The following is an 18,182-nucleotide window of genomic DNA, read 5'->3' on the forward strand; positions in this document are numbered from 1 at the left end:
ACGCATCGAAATTATAAGAGCAAGTCCACCCGTTTTGTCATTACAAGGAGCCGGAGAAGGCTAAAGCAGTTACTATGGAGTTGCATAGTCTTGCAATCACATTAGCTACAAATGTGATTAATCATGTGCTCAGGAGCAGTAATCAAGCGTCACGTGACCTCTTAATCAAGTGTTAGTGAGATAATATGGTCTGTCTCTGGTGTAGGCACCGGGTGGCTACCATTACTGGCTGGCAGGGAGCCTTCACCTTTCCGTACCTTTCAATGGCCATGGCATGCGGAACCCCATCAGGGGAAGGTTATGGGAGGTTAGATTCGACTCTCCCATTGCATGTGTGTCAGGCGAAAACAACAAAACTAATACATGTGTGATTTAATCAACACAAATTCCTCAAGATGATTTATTGTTTCTAACGTAACCCAAATTCAAAAACTTAAAATCTAGGAGGAGCTAAGAGTATTAATCTCACATCGGAAAAATAAGAAACTTTGTATATGTGCTCATAAGAAATCCATTTACCTACAACTTTCGTTGTATGAAAAATGTTGCTTATTATTATCTAATAAGCGATTAAACCATTCAAGGCTACAAAACTCAATTCAAGTCTTAGCAATGATTATACACCATAAACGGTTATTTGTGACGTAAATAAGATCAAAGATAAAGAAAATTTAGGAAAAAAAAATATAATTTTCTCAACTAGATGAGCGCCGTGTTTTGAAAATAACTATTATTATCAACTCAGAAAATATTGTAATGCTAAAAAGTAGAGAGGTCAAGACCAAATAAAGAAGATAGGACAATCTGGCATCCATGCAAAGACGTGTTTGAAGAAGTTTTGTTCATCAAAAATTTCACTTAATTACGTGTTAGTTGATACTTACAAAGATGACGACGAGGTTAAAATCTCCAACATTTTGACTAGGTCAGATAACGACATACACGTATAATTATTAATGAAAAACTGGGTTTGTCCAGACACAAATAAAACGAATAAAATTAATGAAAAACCTGTTTTCAAATTCAAATATAGGTTTTGCAGAGGTGTTAATGGTTGTTGCAGAAAAATAACATAATTAATTGGCATATAAACATGAGATGCATTATTTATGAAACAAGTTTGTTCCTTAAAATCCAAACCAAAGCATGTTTCTCAATTAAAAAAAAAGGAAGAAAAACAATAGTTAGCAAACTAAATCAAATTAATGTTTAAAAAAGTTATTATTTTCCTTAGATCTCATATTCCACATGGTCATTGTCATAGAACATAAACATGTATAAAAAAAGGAAGCACAACTAATATGAGAAAAAGAAAGAACAAATTTAAGAGTTAAAGCATCTTCAACAGAATATATAAATATGACTATTTAAATACGTATCTGTTACTAAAAAGGTAATTTTCAAGCTACTTTTACGTTTCAACAGATTTTACAAATTTTAATTTTATTTCACTAAAAAAATAAAATTCAAATATTTTATTAATTCAATAGAGAGAGAGAGAGAGAGAGAGAGAGAGAGAGAGAGAGAGAGAGAGAGATTTTAATAATAAAGTAAAAATAACGTTTGAAGAGTATAGATTTAGAGAGTGAAATGAGGGTCCCCAAATTTGAAAACTAGGTTGGTTAACTCTGTTGGGCCAGTGAAATCCCACCTTAAAAATAATGTTTGTTGACTTTCTCGGATATCAATATCTCATGCTAATAGTTATTTGTTAGAGATTAGATTTTGGCATTAGAGCTTGTATTTTCATTTGAGAAATAGTGAGAAGATTTTCTCAAAAGTAGAATTATCTACCGTTTCATATTTTTAGCATAATGTTTTACAATATTGGTATGAGAATTGTATTAAATACATAACGTGAAGTAGAGTTTACAGAGAATTTCACTTTCGAAAAAATCTATTTCTCCTTTCATTTTCTTAACACTGTTTCAAAAGATGGGGGGATATTCCTTTCATTGAAACTGCCAAATGAAATCTCAATAAAAGCAGGAGGCTTTCTTGTGTTCTGATCTGTCAACATCTTCGTCTTGTACTACTTATGGTGGTGGGAAACTAGTCTAAGAAAACGTTTGAAGATCCAAATTCAAGGTATTTTCAAGGGTGGAGTGGATGTAGACCAAGAAAACGCACAGTCATGGGGTTTTGTTTGTATAAGCATTGTCATCCACCAATCACGCTCTACAGTCATTGCATTATATATGTCTTGATTGCAAGTCTTGGAGCGCATTATAAACAAGCTATCTAGGGCATGTTTGAGAGTGTTTAGCACTTCTTTAATCTAGAATCACTTTTAATTTTCGTTGTAAAATGTAATTAGAAGTGTTTTTAATTGTTAAAAAGCATTTAGCCGTTCGAGAAGCAATCTCGAACAAGCCCTGAAAGTCTTTTCATACACCCAATACTGCACCAAAATGAAAAGACAAAAAAAGACAACAAAATAAGTTATTGACACTGTTTGACAAAAAACCGTTTCTTACAAACTTGGTTCTAAAGGGGCTCTTGGGCATGTTCGGGATTGTATTTTTTATATAAATTTCAGTGTCATTTTTTGCTCACTCTCATTAATTACAGTTAGATTAGTTTAAATTAAAATTCGTACTTTAAATTAATTAAACCAAATTAATCTAAAGGCAAATAACCTGGGATGTGAGCATCAGCCCCACTTTAGAGGGGTGAGCAAAGTTGCACTCCTAAAAGAACTCCATCCTTTCAAAACAAATAGGCATTTGAAACTTATTGTATTACATAGAAAAACCACTACTTGGTATAACTTCCATGCATGTTTTATCTATTAAAATTGTACCGCAAAGTATAAACTCGGCGTGCATCTATATATTTTTTTTGGAAATCAACCGTGCACCTATATTATAATACATAAAAAAAAAAAAATATTAGACACAATGTTTCAAGTACCGATTTAGTCTTTTTTTTTTTTTTTTTTTTTTTTTTTTTTCCAGATAACTCCGTTAGAATTTTTTTCCCTTAAACCCTTTTGTTTAGACAACTTTGGACAAAATTCTAGTGGAGTTACCAAAAATACCATTGCTCCACGATGTGACAATTTTAGAAATCAACGCTCACAGATGTTTAGTTCATAAACCAAAGTTTTAATTCAACTAAAGTTCAAGAACCAATAGTCTAATTTTCTATTCATTATGTGTTAACGTTAAGCATAATGTGTGCGCACACACACGAGACACTCATAAAATTGTGATTAGAATCCATTGAAACTACAAACTCGAGCCCATATAACCTACAGTTAGATGTTCTGTAGCCCTAGATATACGAAGAATAATACATATTGGTCAGTTTGTGTGGCTACTCGGGCTAGGAAAAAAAGGTTAATAAGTTTTTAGGAGTTTTAACGAAATATTTCTGATACTGTTCATATTTAATGAAAAATCATATTTTTACTTTTTTTTTTCTGGTACTATTTATTATATTTTTATTTACCATTTTTTATTAAAACTAGAATTTTTTTAAACTCTTCGCTAGTTTTCTTTAAGTTTTTCCTTTACGCGTACTTGTTATTGGAAGCATTTCAAGATAGAAGTGCAAAGAAAAAGGAAATAGAATTTGCTATTTATTACAATTATTTATGCATTATTCAAACTTTTCAACTTTTTAAATTTTAAATGAACGTTAACGAAAATGTTTTGATATTGTTTAGTTTGGACTTGGATCCTCTCCTGAGCCCAAGGAGAGGATCCTCCTAACCAAATAACTTGGACCATTGAATTTTCATCCAACGGCTACAAACAGAGGAATCTCTTTAAAGTTATAATAATTATAGACGTTGAATTTTCATCCAACGGCCCAAGTTTTTTGGTCAGGAGGATCCTCTCCTTGGGCTCAAGAGAGGATCCAAATCCGTTTATTTTAACGAAAAATCATATTTTTATACTAAAAAATCAATTCTGATACTATTCACTTTATTCTTTATTTTGTCTTTATCGTTAAAACTCAAAGTTTCCAAACTTTTTGATTAGTTTTTCTTTCTTTTAAAAAGTGCCCTGTCACTTCCTTCGCCAAGCTCTCCTCCCCATAATTAAGCTTAACCATCTTCACACACAGAGAATCTACTATCTAGAGAGAGAAACTAGAGAGAGAGAGAAAAGGGTCAGATGCGATGGCCAGAAGCCAAGCTCCAGGTGATCATAGTTCAGATGAAGACTACATAGACATGGAAGTGAGCTCTTCCTCCAACTTCTTGTGCTATTCCATCAGCTCTCCACCACAAACCAGAGAGTTTGAGTTCCAGATGTCCTCACTTTGTCAAGACAAAGAAACCACAAATTCCCCAGCTGATGACCTCTTCTACAAAGGTAAGCTCCTCCCGCTCCACCTCCCACCTCGCCTGCAAATGGTCCAAAAGATCCTCCAAACCTCCAACAACAAAACACAGGAAGCCATTGACGAAAGCTTTACCAAAAAGGAAAGCTCCAGTATCCCATTGGACCAGTCCTACAATATCGCCCCCTCAGAGTCCTGCAGGGTCAGCAGTGAACTCAACTCAGATGAGTACATCTCCGAATGGACGGCTGACATGTGTGTGAATTTCATTGGTGGGCACAATGATCATCAAAAGAAATCTTGGTCTACAAAGCTGAAGCAGATCAAGCAGTCCTCATTGGGTCAAAAGCTCAAGGCTTCAAGGGCATATGTGAAGTCCCTGTTCAGAAAAACCACCTGTGCGGATGACTACAACTCATGTGCCGAAGCAGAAGCAGAAAGTGGCTCAAAAGTCAGAGACTTTTGCTCCAACAAGTACATGAAAGTGGCTGAGAAAACCCCATTTGGAAGAGTCGACGGTGGCAGATTCCAAATATCATCAACCACTCTCATGAAAAGCATTGGGAAAGAAATGGCCGAGGAAAACTCAAACACCCACAGAAAATCTTTCTGTGGGGCAATTCAACATACAACTGCCCTGCAATCTCTGTGTTCACCTACATCTTCCTCCGTTTCTTCGTCTTCCTCGTCTTCTTTCTCCTTCAGCTCAAGTGGGTTCTCAGATTTGCAGCTGCTGAAGCGAAGTGCGAGTGCAAATTCAGAGCTTGAGAGCTCAATCGAGGGGGCAATTGCTCATTGCAAACAGTCCCAGCAGCTGTTGAGTTCAAGAATGCAGTTTGTGGGGGTGAAGAGATCTCACCAAGGTTCATCCAATAATCCTATGAGAGACGCACAGATGAATAATTTGATTGCATTATATGATTGAGATTTTGAGAATTTGAGATGGGTTTTCTCTGTTAATCTCTCTTTTAAATTTTCGGGGTCCAATAAATATGCAGTATGCAGTGTGATTGATGTACAGGCATCTGCTTTTTGCACGTTTTTTCAGCAGTGTTAGAGCGGAGACCTCGTTCTTGGGGTTTTCATTCACTTGAGGATTTAACCGTTCAAATCAAAAAGTTTAAGCCAACTCTCTCTGGTTCCCCAACTTTTATGGTACTTGAGAAGTTTTTGTAGTCGTGATTGATTTCCACAATCCTTTGTTTGATTCTCGTTGTTACTTTTTGGATGATACATTATTGTTTTATTGAGTGCAAGTGTCCAGTGAGTCTGAGAAATAAAGTTGCAAAAAGCACTTGACGCTGTTCTGGCTGGATACTAGTGTTTAGGCGTGGATTTTTTTTTTAATTAGATTTATATAATATAGAAATAAATATCTACTTACATATAAAATAAATAATTGTATTATGATAAATAAATTGTATTATATAATAACATATAAATTATAAAGTATTATAATATATTAAAAACATAGGAAACAAGCATATACTGAGTGTTTATCTAAATATTCAACAAGTTTCTTACAATTTATTGAAAAACAAAATGCAAAATAAAAGTTATTTATTTTATGTTTAAGTGAGATTCGTGACTTAGGCGGGCTACGCGGGCCCTTAGATAGGTCTAGATGTCCTTTCTTAATTTTCAAACTTTTGGGAATTAATCGGGACAGTCGCCAGCTGCCTAACACCTAGGTGAGACCTAGGCAACGCTGGGCGGAAAATTTTTAGAACTTTTATTTATTATTTTATTATTTTTTATTTTTAAACTACTCTAATTTATGACACAAGAATTCAAATTTTAATGTAGGATGACGTGACACAATATGTTGACTAATTGCCATAATTCACATTGTATTTTATTTTTTTTTATTAAAATGCTTATATATCACTATTTAGATTTTTTTGGAAATTCTCTAAGTAGAACGTCTAATCTTTTGCTCAATGACAAATTTTGTGCCAATAATGTAATAACACATTAAAAGTTTACAACTGAAATGTTACGCACCAATGTTATCGACCCTTGTCAACATGTGCCACTTACTTGACACGGATTTACCATCATTGTAGCATTTTGTGTAAATAATAGGACATGTGAAAAATTTACACGAGTACTATTGATTCAAAATTTCAACAACCTGTTCTTTAACCAAAAAAAAGAAAAAAGAAAAAATTATATTCAAAGAAGACAATTGAAAACATTTGGAAGCATCTCCAAGAGATGCTGTAAAACAAACCCAAACTTTATTTTAAAGAGCCAAACTCAAAAAATTCATCTCCAAGAGATGGTGTAAAAGAGTTTCTATGATAGCAAAATGAACCGTCACTCTTTAAATTTGAAGTGCAACTATTTACTCGTTAAATATAAAAAATAATAAAACTCAATAGTGGACCCTTGAGCAAGGTGAAAAGAAAGAGAAAAAGTAGTTTAAAAAATGAGTGAGTTGATTTTGAATTGTTAATATTAAAATATCTTAAAGTTTGTTAAAAAAGAACGTTGATAGAGATGAAAAGTTAAACTGAGTAACTAAAATAGTTTTTTAATTATTCACTTGCTAGTTTAACAAAAATTTAAAGGGAATTTTAACGAAAAGCTCCCGGTATTGTTCATTTTAACGAAAAACCACATTATGACACTAAAAAGTCAATTATGGTACTATTCACTTTACTCTTTATTTAGTCATTATGGTTAAAACTCAAAGTTTTCAATTATTTTTCATTAGTTTTCAAAATTTTAAAACTTCTCTTTAAGCACAATTAGTTAAAAAAAAGGGGTAAATTACACAAAACTACCTCAACTATTGGGTCGTTACAGTTTCATACCTCATCTTTAAAAAGTTTCAATGTCATACCATATCTTCGAATTTGTTGCAATGTCATACCTTTTGTCAGTTGTCTGTCAATTCCTCTGTTAAATGATGAAGTGGCTTGTGATGTGACACACTTTCTATTAAAAAACTAATAAAATATTATTAAAAACTAAAAAAAAAACTTTAAATATTTTGTAATTATTAAAATAATAATTAATTAAAGAAAAGTTATTAAAAAAAAAAAAACCCACCCCATGTTCATCTTCCCCCGGCGCCTACTGCAACCCAGAAAGAAAGAAGAAGAAACAAAAAAAAAAAACCCATCTTCATCTTCCCCGACCCCCCCTTCCCTGCAACCCATCCATTTCTTCCTCCTCCCGTCTTCCCCTTCCCTCCTCCTCCGCACCCACCCTTGCACCCACTACCTACAACCCATAAAAAAAAAAAACCATCTTCATCTTCCCCAATCCCCCTTTCCCTACAACCCAGATCCCATCTTCCGCTGATTCCGCGGGTGGAGAAATTGGGCATGGAGAAAATGGGGGGAGGGGGGGGGGAATGGGTGTGGATTTGAGGAGTGGGGTGTGTAGAGGAGGGAAGAGGGTGGGTGCCGAGGAGGAGGGAAGGGGAAGATGGGAGGGGGAAGAAAGGGGTGGGTTGCAGGGAAGGGGTCGGGGAAGATGAAGATGGGTTTTCTTCTTCTTCTTCTTCTTTCTTTCTAGGGGGGGGGAAGACGAACATGAGTGGGTTTTTTTCTTTTCTTTTTTTAATATTTAAAAAATATTAAATGATTTTTTTTTTAATTTTTAATAATATTTTTTTAGTTTTTTTTAATAGAAAGTGTGTTAAACCACAAATCACGTCAACATTTAATAGAGGAATTAAGAAACAACTGACGGAATGTATGAAATTGTAATAAATTCGTAGATGATGTATGATATTGAAACTTTTAAATACGAGGTATGAAACTGTTCATGACTAATAGTTGAGGTAGTTCTGTGTAATTTACCCTAAAAAAAAAAAAAGATAGAAAGGAAACCAAATGGAAACCTTTTCTCTGTGAAGGTGACTCAAACTTCTCTAGTGGTTTAGGGCACGGGAAAGCTAGCCTAGGGACTTTGTGGAGACTAGTAGCTACCTAGCTTTTGTAATAAGCTGCTTTTCCCATGAACCAGATTCTCAATAACTGTTTGAGCTTTACTTTCACCCAAAAGCACTGTGGGCGACATTTGTCTGCGCTGTGCGGTGCATTAAAGTTAGTAGCACGTCATCCTTTTATCTTTCCTCTGTCAATTGTTGTTATTAAGGAGAATTTCCCAAACAATAGGTGGTCTCATTCTCTAGGGTTAAGGATTTTCTGGGGACTCGGTTTTTGTTGGAAGGTTTTGCATGTCGGTTGCTAAATTGCCAAAACTAGGAGAAAGATTAGCATGAAACGAGGATGACAAAATGATAAGTGTTTCAAACTAATTATACATGACATAAGAGAGTTAAAAAAACATGACGATGAGTGACAGGTTTGTGTCTGACACCATTACTTTGGTGTCCCCATTTTATACAAGTCTTTCTAAAAAAACTAAGGTGCCTCAAGTCGAGTTTTTCTACTATGCATTAATGTATACGTAGTACATAAAAATATTTTAGATGAAATCATCATAGCTGACGGCCTAAGTAATCCTGCAATGCATATTGCATGTTGACAAATGAGTCTTCATAGTTTATTAAGGAGCAAATAATAAAATAATCATAGTATGGGTTAGGGTTTAAAATTGTCAACAAAAAATTGAGTTCCAAAAAAAACCACTCTATTTAATTGATTACCTTCATGTTAACATCAAAATTAATTTTAGCAACAAAGATGTTCCCAGTTTTCCTCTGCAGAGCATCCACAGACGCATGCTACATGTATCAGAAATGTTTTATAGATTTAACCAAACAAAATTTAAAAGAATGCAACAGCAATGTCACACCAAAATTATTTTTAAAAGTCCAAAGAACTTAAAAAAGAATTGAATATGGCATTTTCTGGCTAAAAACATTTTAGTACAGTGGTGCTATCTACATACTCATTTTTTACCTTTTACACACAACTCTCAATTTTCGACTGTTGAATCAAATGAATTAAAAAAGATCAATGAACAAAAATTAACAAAAATATGTAAAAAAAAAAAAAAAAAAATTGTGAATAGCACTACTCTTTTAGCAATCCCATTTCTCTCTCTTTTGGTTTTGACTAAACATCCAGTTGAGAAACTGTCCGCTAGATTTTTCACATGACTGGGAAATACATACATTCATACAATCCAAGCACATATAATAGTTCCCCACGACAACATTGACATGTTTGTCTTTGAAAAAAAAGGAGATTTTAGCTATTACGTTGATTAGATCTCGTAACGAGAGAGATATACACAAGAAAATACAATCAATTTTCAAAATTCTTTCCAATACATGATTAGAAGAATAGGTCATAAGTTCTTTATACATATACTAGTTTATTAACATACCTTCTCTTTCTGTATGCATATATTACAAATTATCAACAATATGCAGAGCTCTTAATTAGTAACTAAATAGAAAGTATGACCCGCGTGTTGCTGCGGGAAATGTGACCTGCAAGTTGTTGCGGAATTGAAAATTTTATGACATATTCTGGTTAAAACATATAAAAGATCATGTATGCAATGATTGTGGACCTAATAATCATGAACTCAACACCGAACACCTAAATGTCATCAAACCAAAGTAAAATTTCATTTAACTAAGTTCTGAGCACTTTAGGTAAATATGAAGTTAAAAAAAGTAGTTCAATTTGACTAAAATTACACAGAGGAAGGGAGATAGAAAGAAGAAACAGTTGCAGAAAGGTGTGTAGTGACAATGATCCTGCAAGTCAAATATGAAAAATGTTCAAAAGAATGTAAAAGCTCAAATTATCCCTAGAATCAACAGATTAACAATGAAGAAACAAAATTCATAAGTTTATATTGCTTGTCGTTTCACAATTCAGCGTGGGAAAAAATGCAAAAAAAAAATTTTGTTAAATATCTGGCGAATAACAGTGAATATGCATACTATGGAGAAAAAAAACTGTACAAACCCAAATCAACTAAGTTACAAAACAACTACATGTGCAAACAACGAAAACGACTAATTAGACGTAAGCCAACTAACTTCGAACTTAACCAAATCATAAAAGCAATCACAATCAAACTAACCTCTTCTTCCCATATGAAGTAGAAGATGTCTCCTGTTTTGCCTCTGTGAACAACGCGCTTTTCACCCTCTACGCACAAAAAGAACACACTGAAAATGCTTAACAACATTACAAAAACTATACATACAGGATTATATATGTATTTGAACATAAAGTATAAAGATTTACTAACAGATTCAAGCTTAAATTTAACAAAATAAGTAATTATGAATTGAAATCAAACTATATCATAATTGTTAAAAAAAGCTTTTGACTAAATTTTACAAATAGAATGAAAACCTTGCTCTCTACCAACTAATCAATAGTTTGAACTGTGAAAAAAAAAAATTGATTTGAAAGCCTTCTTTACCAACTTAATGACGCATAAAATCATTAATTCCAAAATAAGCCAACTTTCAAAAACTCTAACACGATACCACATTGCCAAAAACCTTAAACCCTTTACTGCAACAAACCTCAAAATGCCCAATAACAGTTCCAGATGGCACACACCAATTTTTATCATGAGAAAAAAGCAACCCCAACCCAAATTAAGCATTTCATAAATCCTATTTACCAAAGTGATTTTTATTTTTTGAAAGGGAAGCTCACCAGTGCTATCATAGGCCTGAGCAGAGAGCGGTTCCAAAATTGCAAACAAAAGCCCCCAAAAGCACAAAAAAAAATAATAATAAAAAAAAACAAAAAAAAAAAACAAAAAGTCTCCTGCAACTAAAAACAAAACAAAATTAAACACCCGCATACACAATCGGAGGCTACAAATCAAACCCCCAAAATCACATACAGAAAATTTAAATAGAAAAACCATTTGTAAATCCAAAACCACAAAAAAGAAATTCAAACAAAAGAAAACTGCCAGATAATATCGATACTGTTGTAATAACATCAGAAAATACTAACAAAGATATTAATATTTTAATTTCATACCACTTGATACCATGACTCACCTTTCTTTTTGTATTTTAACAACCACCCTCTGCAGCTCATGCACACTGGTTTAGTGAGAATGTGCAGTGCAAAATATGCTCTCATCTATTTCAAGAAATCACAAAGTTTAAGCTTTACATTTAATATGAAAAACTTAAAATTAACCAAAGAAACCCTAACATGGCCACACATGAAGCATATATAAACCAAGGCTATGTCATTTTTCACTGAACAAAAAAGAAAGAAAAATATATGGCGGAGACAAATATTATAAATCACATACAGTAATAACAAACATTTCGACTTTTTTTTTTTAGTTTGAAACACACTATTTATAAAGATTGATGACACCCTACGAATAATAAAGATTGACATTTTTTTCGAAAACCATGGTTGGTTTGAAACCCCACATCTAAACAGATTGTGAGTTTTTGTTAACGGAGGCAGTAGATCCAATGGAGGCAAACCTCTTGCTTTCACTGCAGCTGCCAAAGCTAGGTTATCTTCAACCCTCAGCTCTCCCCTGAACTAAACCACACTGTGCAAGCACCAGCTGACATCTCCAAAATTATATTTTTTCACCAACCAGCAAAGCCCGGCACCAATTTTTTCCTATCTTAAACATATGTTATACCATATGGAGATATATTATCCTTCTCTTCTCTTTCTCTCTCTCTCTCTCTCTCTCTCTCTCTCTCTCTCTCTCTCTCTTTAGGAGCACATCACCACGTATAACCTGAACTAACTCAATTCCTGCTTTGAGTAAATCCAAAATCTCACTTGCATACAAAGTACAACAATCCAACAAAGAAAAAGGGTAAGAAAATCGTAAAACTCACCTAACTCAATACTTAGTTTGAGTAAATCCAAAATCTCACTTGCATACAAAGTACAACCATCCAAAAACAGAAAAGCTTCTTCTGACCATACACACACACACACACACACAAAATAAGGACACGAATGTCAGCACGGCGATTAAAGTAAGTTCTCTTACCAAATAACTGAAGCCAAATTGACACAGAAGCGTATCAATGTTGGATCGTCACAGGTACACAGTCAGCAACGTTTCTTTCCTGATCCAAACATAAACATGAATCAATTAAAAGTGTTAAAAATGAAATAACACTTCAATCTTAAAACTAAAAACCAAATGGTTATCAAACGGCCTCTAAAGGAATACACATTTTGGATTTATTAAATGAAGTTTTTCAAAACCTTCAATTAAGTGAAACTAATATACAAATAAAGTGCATATATAGGGACCAGAGATCACTGAAAGCTATATGCTTAACAATCTTTTAAGCACCACAGTAAGTTAACAGTGTTAGAAGAAAAATATTATTGGAATTATTGAATGAACACATAACCGAACCCATATTAGTCTTACATCGCCATTGTTTGCCCAAATAATTACCAGATTTCCAATTTCACGTCCCGATCTCGACATATGTCTAAGATCGATACGTGACGTCACCAAGTATCCGTATATCTAACATACCCCACCTCTGGGATACGTACAAGCATAGCTCAAAACTCGGATTTCATAGTAAATTTCGTATGCTTTATGGCTGCATCTAACCTCTTCGTTAGATTGCTTACGTACCCTAAATAGGGATCAAGCCATTTGTAGTTCACCATTTACTACACTCCGACGTTTATCATAGTACGTTCAAATCGGAAAGTATTGCATTCCTTAATAAATTATTAGAACTTAACAAGCATGAAATTACTAGGTTTAGGGTTACCAAACAAACCCACTTGACATTCAACGTTTCCATTCCATCCATCATATAAATCACTAAGTTTTCAACATGATACTTCCATCCACAACATGTAACATATCAAGCCAAATTGATAAACTAAAATAATCACAATAATAATCATATCCAACGTCATTCCACAATCATGTCAATTAATCAATTCATAAATCAAAGATGCATGATTTTAACATTTAACTACGTTAATCAATCAATGAGATAACATATTATTACACGAATTTAATTAGGGAACTCTATATAATTCCCTACTTGGATTATGAGTAATAACATGGTAAATCTAATTTATATTCACAAGGTCTATTGTGGGTAATTCCCATTCACTCGAATCTAGGGTTCTAGACTAACCTTATGGAAATAAGCAAGAGCAAGGATTCCTGACCACTCAACGGAACCAAAATATCAAGCGGTTTCTCGTAATCTACCATGACCTGTCACATGTATAATCAGTGCCTAAATCATAGGAATGGTGCACTGGGCAAATTAGAACTCAGATAAGTTGCGAAGCTTGGGTGAATGATAATAATACAAGTATGTGATATTCAATAAAAAGAAAGGCCATTGATCATAGTTTATAAATCTCAAATATAAGTTTATATTTATGAAATCATAGTCAAGTCACTAAAACTTTGAAGGAGTCACCTATACATCCAACGGCTTTTCTAATTAAAACAACAAAGATTCTCAAAAACTGTTGTTCATAAATACGTTAAAAACTAGGCTAGAGGGACGCAATCCGGCCGAAGCCTACATAAGTAACCAAACAAAAAGTGGCCCCACATAGAGAATTAACCAAGCAGAGCCACCCCTGAGAAACCATGCAGGTAGTGACCCCCAATCGCGGATTAACCAAGCAGAATCCATAATATAGTATGGTCTCCTATCGCGGATTAACCAAGTAGGACCACTAGTGACCCCCCGTCGCGGATGAACCAAGCAGGGTCATAAGCATTGATCACCCATCATGGATTAACCAAGCATGATCACTCCTAAGTATATATGGCCATAAGGATCGCCCATCGCAGATTAACCAAGCGTGATCTATAAATAGTATGGTCCCCTATCACGGATTAACCAAGCAGGACCATCCATGTACCACTACTACATGGTGTAGACTTGGTGTCACCTAACCCCGTGACACTAGGGTAACGACCCCCTACTAGCCCTCAAGTTTAACAAACTTTTCAATATGCACTTCAAATCACCTTTTCACAAATATTTCCAATCCATGAATCAAATTACATTTAATAAAAATAGATCGATGGCCAATTATAAAAATCACATTTTAATAGAAAACACATTTATAAACCAAGTCATATAAAGGATACTGATATAAGAAAACAGGGTAATAACCATATCACATATATTAAAGTCACTTACCGAGACAAGTCCGTAAAGCCTCACTGAGTCTTTAATAATACTAATTTTAGTAATTCAAATGGTTCATGACATGTTGATCAAAAGTCAACTCTCAGTCAACGATGGGGTCCACACCCTAACAATTTAATTTGCAGATCCACACATCATATTTCGGACCTATAACTTCCTAAGATCCACATTATGCTCATAGAACAACATACTAAAATCTCATCATGATCCGATGGTCAGATCTCCGCCAATCTCAAATTCAAGTGGGCCAAGTGACGGTCAACAATTGGTTTTACAAACTTAAAAATTCAATTTGGGAAGATCCCTATGTCGGATTCCCGATCTATCAGTTCCTACTATCCTCAAATATTATATAATATTACATATTTAAGTTTGGTGCCAATCCAACGGTCGGATTGTCAATTCATATAATGACCTCGTGGGGGCCAACTAGGTGGTCAATTACAAAACTATACTAAAACAATGGAATTTCACTAAATGGATGTCAAATATGGAATTGGGGCATCAAAATTAGCCTAGGATGGTTAGGTGGAGTCTCGGCCCATGCGCCACCGCAAGTGGCAAACGATCGCCCCGACCCGTCGGAAAATTCAACTATTTCTAAAAATTTCCAAATTTCACAGAAATGTAGATCTTGATGAGTGGAACAAGTTTCATACTTGTGACTAAGCCCACTTTGGTCGGGAAAAGCTTCAATTTCCCTCAAACCTGCTAAAAACCTTAAAAATGGTGTGCTTAAATTCGTCACTTCCGGTGCTCCACCGCCCTCAAACCTGCTTGAGCTTTGTTCCTGAGTTTGAGGGAAGCCTTTTGGTGGTGGTTGTTGATGGAGTTACCTTTGGATTTGATGGATCACCGCCCCGAAGCCCGTCGCACCCATTGGTACATTTCTCCACAATCTCGAACCCAATCTTCTTGAATTTGGTGTGGAAATGGTAGAGAAAGGGTTGAGATGATAATTGGGAATGGTAGATCGGCCCAATTCGTCCAAAAAAATGATGAATTTCGTCGAAGAAACACATGGATCACGACTGGGTTGTGGGTCAAAGGGGAATCGGTTTGGTTCCCCTCATTCTCCACTTTTCTCTTTTCCCTTTCTTTCCCTCTTTCTCATTGGCCGCTCCTTCCTCTCCCCTCTCCTAATGGGCCCTTCCGTTTCCCCTTATCTCTCATTTTCTCTTCTCTCATTTTCATTTCAACCGTCCCTTTTACTCCTTTCTCTTCTTTTCCTTTCATCTCAGCCACACACATGGCACATCTCATGGCGCCAGAAAATCTGGAGAATTCTAAATGAGGGTCAAAATTACAAAAATGTTCCTAAATTTAAATGTTAATAACTCTTTCGTTAAAGATCCGTTTCACGAACAGTTTGCGCCTACGTGTTCATGTGATCGAGCTCTATTCGAAAATATAAATTGTGACCTCGAAAGGTGTACGGTTTTTAGATAATGAATTTCCAAACTTCAAACTTTGTAACTAGTTTAATTAAAATCTAAATTCAAATAAATTAATATAAATTCTCGAAAAATAATATAAAATCTCAATAATGCAAATACGTAGATTATAACAGTGAAAACCAGGAATGGGATTTCACATCCAAGTGATAGATCAAATATATAACTATTACTGTAATGCACTACCATTTCAAATTATCATGCCAAGAGAAGGAAAAGGAACATTGTGAGGTGAAAAATATAAATGAGAGCATACTAGAATTAACCATTTTGATGTTCCTGTTAATTATGTCTAAAAGAATGTCAATGTCCAGTGCATTCTTTCTAATAATTGACACAAAAGAAATAAATATACATACAGCCATGTTCACGTAATTCGAAGAGGAACAACCATATACCTGAGTTTATTCAAATGATTGGTCACCCTTTCCCCAAATCCCCTGAACATAAAATTCTCATGCACTCGTTTGTTCCATGTTCTGCCTTGCTCCCATTCAGATCTTTCTCTTTCTTCTAGTTGGATACTCGAATTCAAGTAAAATAAAACATTCAAACAACTCAAATCAAACATTTAAACAACTCATCTCTCACTTGATTGATTGGTACCAAATGAAGGCCATTAATACTTATTTGTAATTTAATTAACAAAAAAAATTAAAAACGCTTGAATGAATTAACAAATCGGTGAGCAGCAGTATGTAGTTAATTAGTATTCTTGACAAATATATATTTGCTGCTTATCCAAGATATAATTCAATGTCGAATTGAAATCAACATTCATATGAACTAATTTAAACAATAAAAATAACGAACTGGATCATTTACCCAAGATATAAATCAACATCACCAACTGGCCTAAATTAAAAACTTACATTGGTGAAATATACAACCCAAAGGCAAAGTATTCCCTACAGTTAATTCAAACGACATTGACAAAAAATTCCCAACAAAATCAAGATTCTTACAGCCAATACTATCATATTTTATAAACACACAAAACTCATCAAACAAAAAGAGGGGTTAAGAAAAATACCCACTGATCTGATTTCTCCACAGCACACTAGTAGCAGCAAATGACTCCACATTGTGTGCTTCATGGCTTGAATTAGCAACCTTTGAACCCTTTTCAATTCAACAGAAATTACAGCAACAAAAACCTACAAAAGGGCTGTATAAGGCAATTAATAAAAAAAGAAGAAGAGAGAATCACCAAATCCAATTTTCAATCACTTAAAATTAGATCGATAGAAAGTATACTGTCGAGATAAGACTCACCAGGAAACCCTAGCTTTTGTGGTTAACATTTTATTCGAATTAAATTAAAAATTTGAAGAAGGTGAGAATCGTGACAGAGAACGAGAAAGAGAGAGGCGAAAGGAAAAGAAAAACAGAAAATAAGTGGAAGTAGGAGCTCCAATGACGATCAAAATTCGGTCTCGAATTGAAAAAAAAAAATACGTGAGAGAGAGAGAGAAAGCGAGAGACGAACTTGATTCGCTTGCGGAGGCTAGGGTTCCGGGCTTGAGAGAGAGCTCGAGAAATCTATGGAAGCAAATGGAAGAGCTTTGCTTTTCCACCTTACTTCCTTTCCCAGATGACTAACATGCGTAAATTAAGCTTCATTCCCTTACCACCACACATCTAGCATGGGCAAAATCAGCAATTTACTGCACGATCTAAAAGAATGCTAAAAATTGTGAAGAAAATAAGGGGCAAATTTGTCCAGATGGATATCCCTTTCCTTTTCTGATCATCTAACTTTCACTTTCAAGTCTATTGGGAACATGTTTCGCCTTTCTCATCGGGCCTTGGCTTTAGGAGGTTTTTTGGAATGTTCTTGGTGGGATACCTTTCAATTACCAGCATTAAGAGATTTAGGGGATCCCATTAAACCTGTGAAACATTCCACACTCTCACTTAAGTTGGCAAGCGCAAGCCCAAACAAAGCAAACCTACTTTTTCGTTTTGGCTGATTCGAGATTGAGTTGCCTTTCCTTTGCTACACCATTGATGGTAACCAAAAAATGGATTTTAGTATATATAATTTCATGCAGGAAACTCATTCTTGGTGTGTTTGAGAAAACTACGTAACGCAAACTTGGAATTTGGAGAGGTCAGAGCCCTAAGAATCGCACAAGGGATTTAGCAAGTACTAATTTATTTTCTTTTTGGTAAATTTAGTAAGTACTAATTGTTCTTTCAGTCATTCTCCTCATAAATAATCGAACAGTACTTGGGTCAATTTGCTCACCATCCTACGTGACCCATTAAATTTTAACGCCTGTCAAATAAAATTCTCTCTCAAACTCCTACTATCT

At 34.6% G+C, this 18,182-nt stretch overlaps 1 long non-coding RNA gene and 1 pseudogene across 14 annotated transcripts; one reads left to right on the top strand and one right to left on the bottom strand.

The window, feature by feature from the left end:
* Positions 1 to 3,995: 3,995 nt before the first annotated feature.
* Positions 3,996 to 5,422, top strand: LOC137722370 (putative membrane-associated kinase regulator 4 pseudogene; annotated as a pseudogene). Its single transcript, XR_015961637.1, has one exon. The product of XR_015961637.1 is annotated as a putative membrane-associated kinase regulator 4 pseudogene (transcript).
* A 4,085-nt stretch (positions 5,423 to 9,507) lies between these two features.
* Positions 9,508 to 17,958, bottom strand: LOC137722371 (uncharacterized). Of its 13 annotated transcripts, none has more exons than XR_015961648.1 (7): positions 17,354 to 17,786; positions 16,263 to 17,021; positions 12,241 to 12,319; positions 11,264 to 11,348; positions 10,908 to 11,021; positions 10,318 to 10,385; positions 9,508 to 9,712 (listed from the first exon to the last, which is right to left on the bottom strand). It is a non-coding gene; the product is annotated as an uncharacterized LOC137722371 (long non-coding RNA). The 13 variants fall into 13 exon arrangements; XR_015961649.1 differs by having other exon boundaries at positions 9,508 to 9,985; positions 10,908 to 11,027; XR_015961644.1 differs by having other exon boundaries at positions 10,908 to 11,027; positions 17,354 to 17,785.
* Positions 17,959 to 18,182: the final 224 nt, after the last annotated feature.

This window comes from Pyrus communis, chromosome 4 (assembly GCF_041283825.1).
Source record: "Pyrus communis isolate YQ-2024b chromosome 4, ASM4128382v1, whole genome shotgun sequence".
NCBI classification, from domain to species: domain Eukaryota; kingdom Viridiplantae; phylum Streptophyta; class Magnoliopsida; order Rosales; family Rosaceae; genus Pyrus; species Pyrus communis.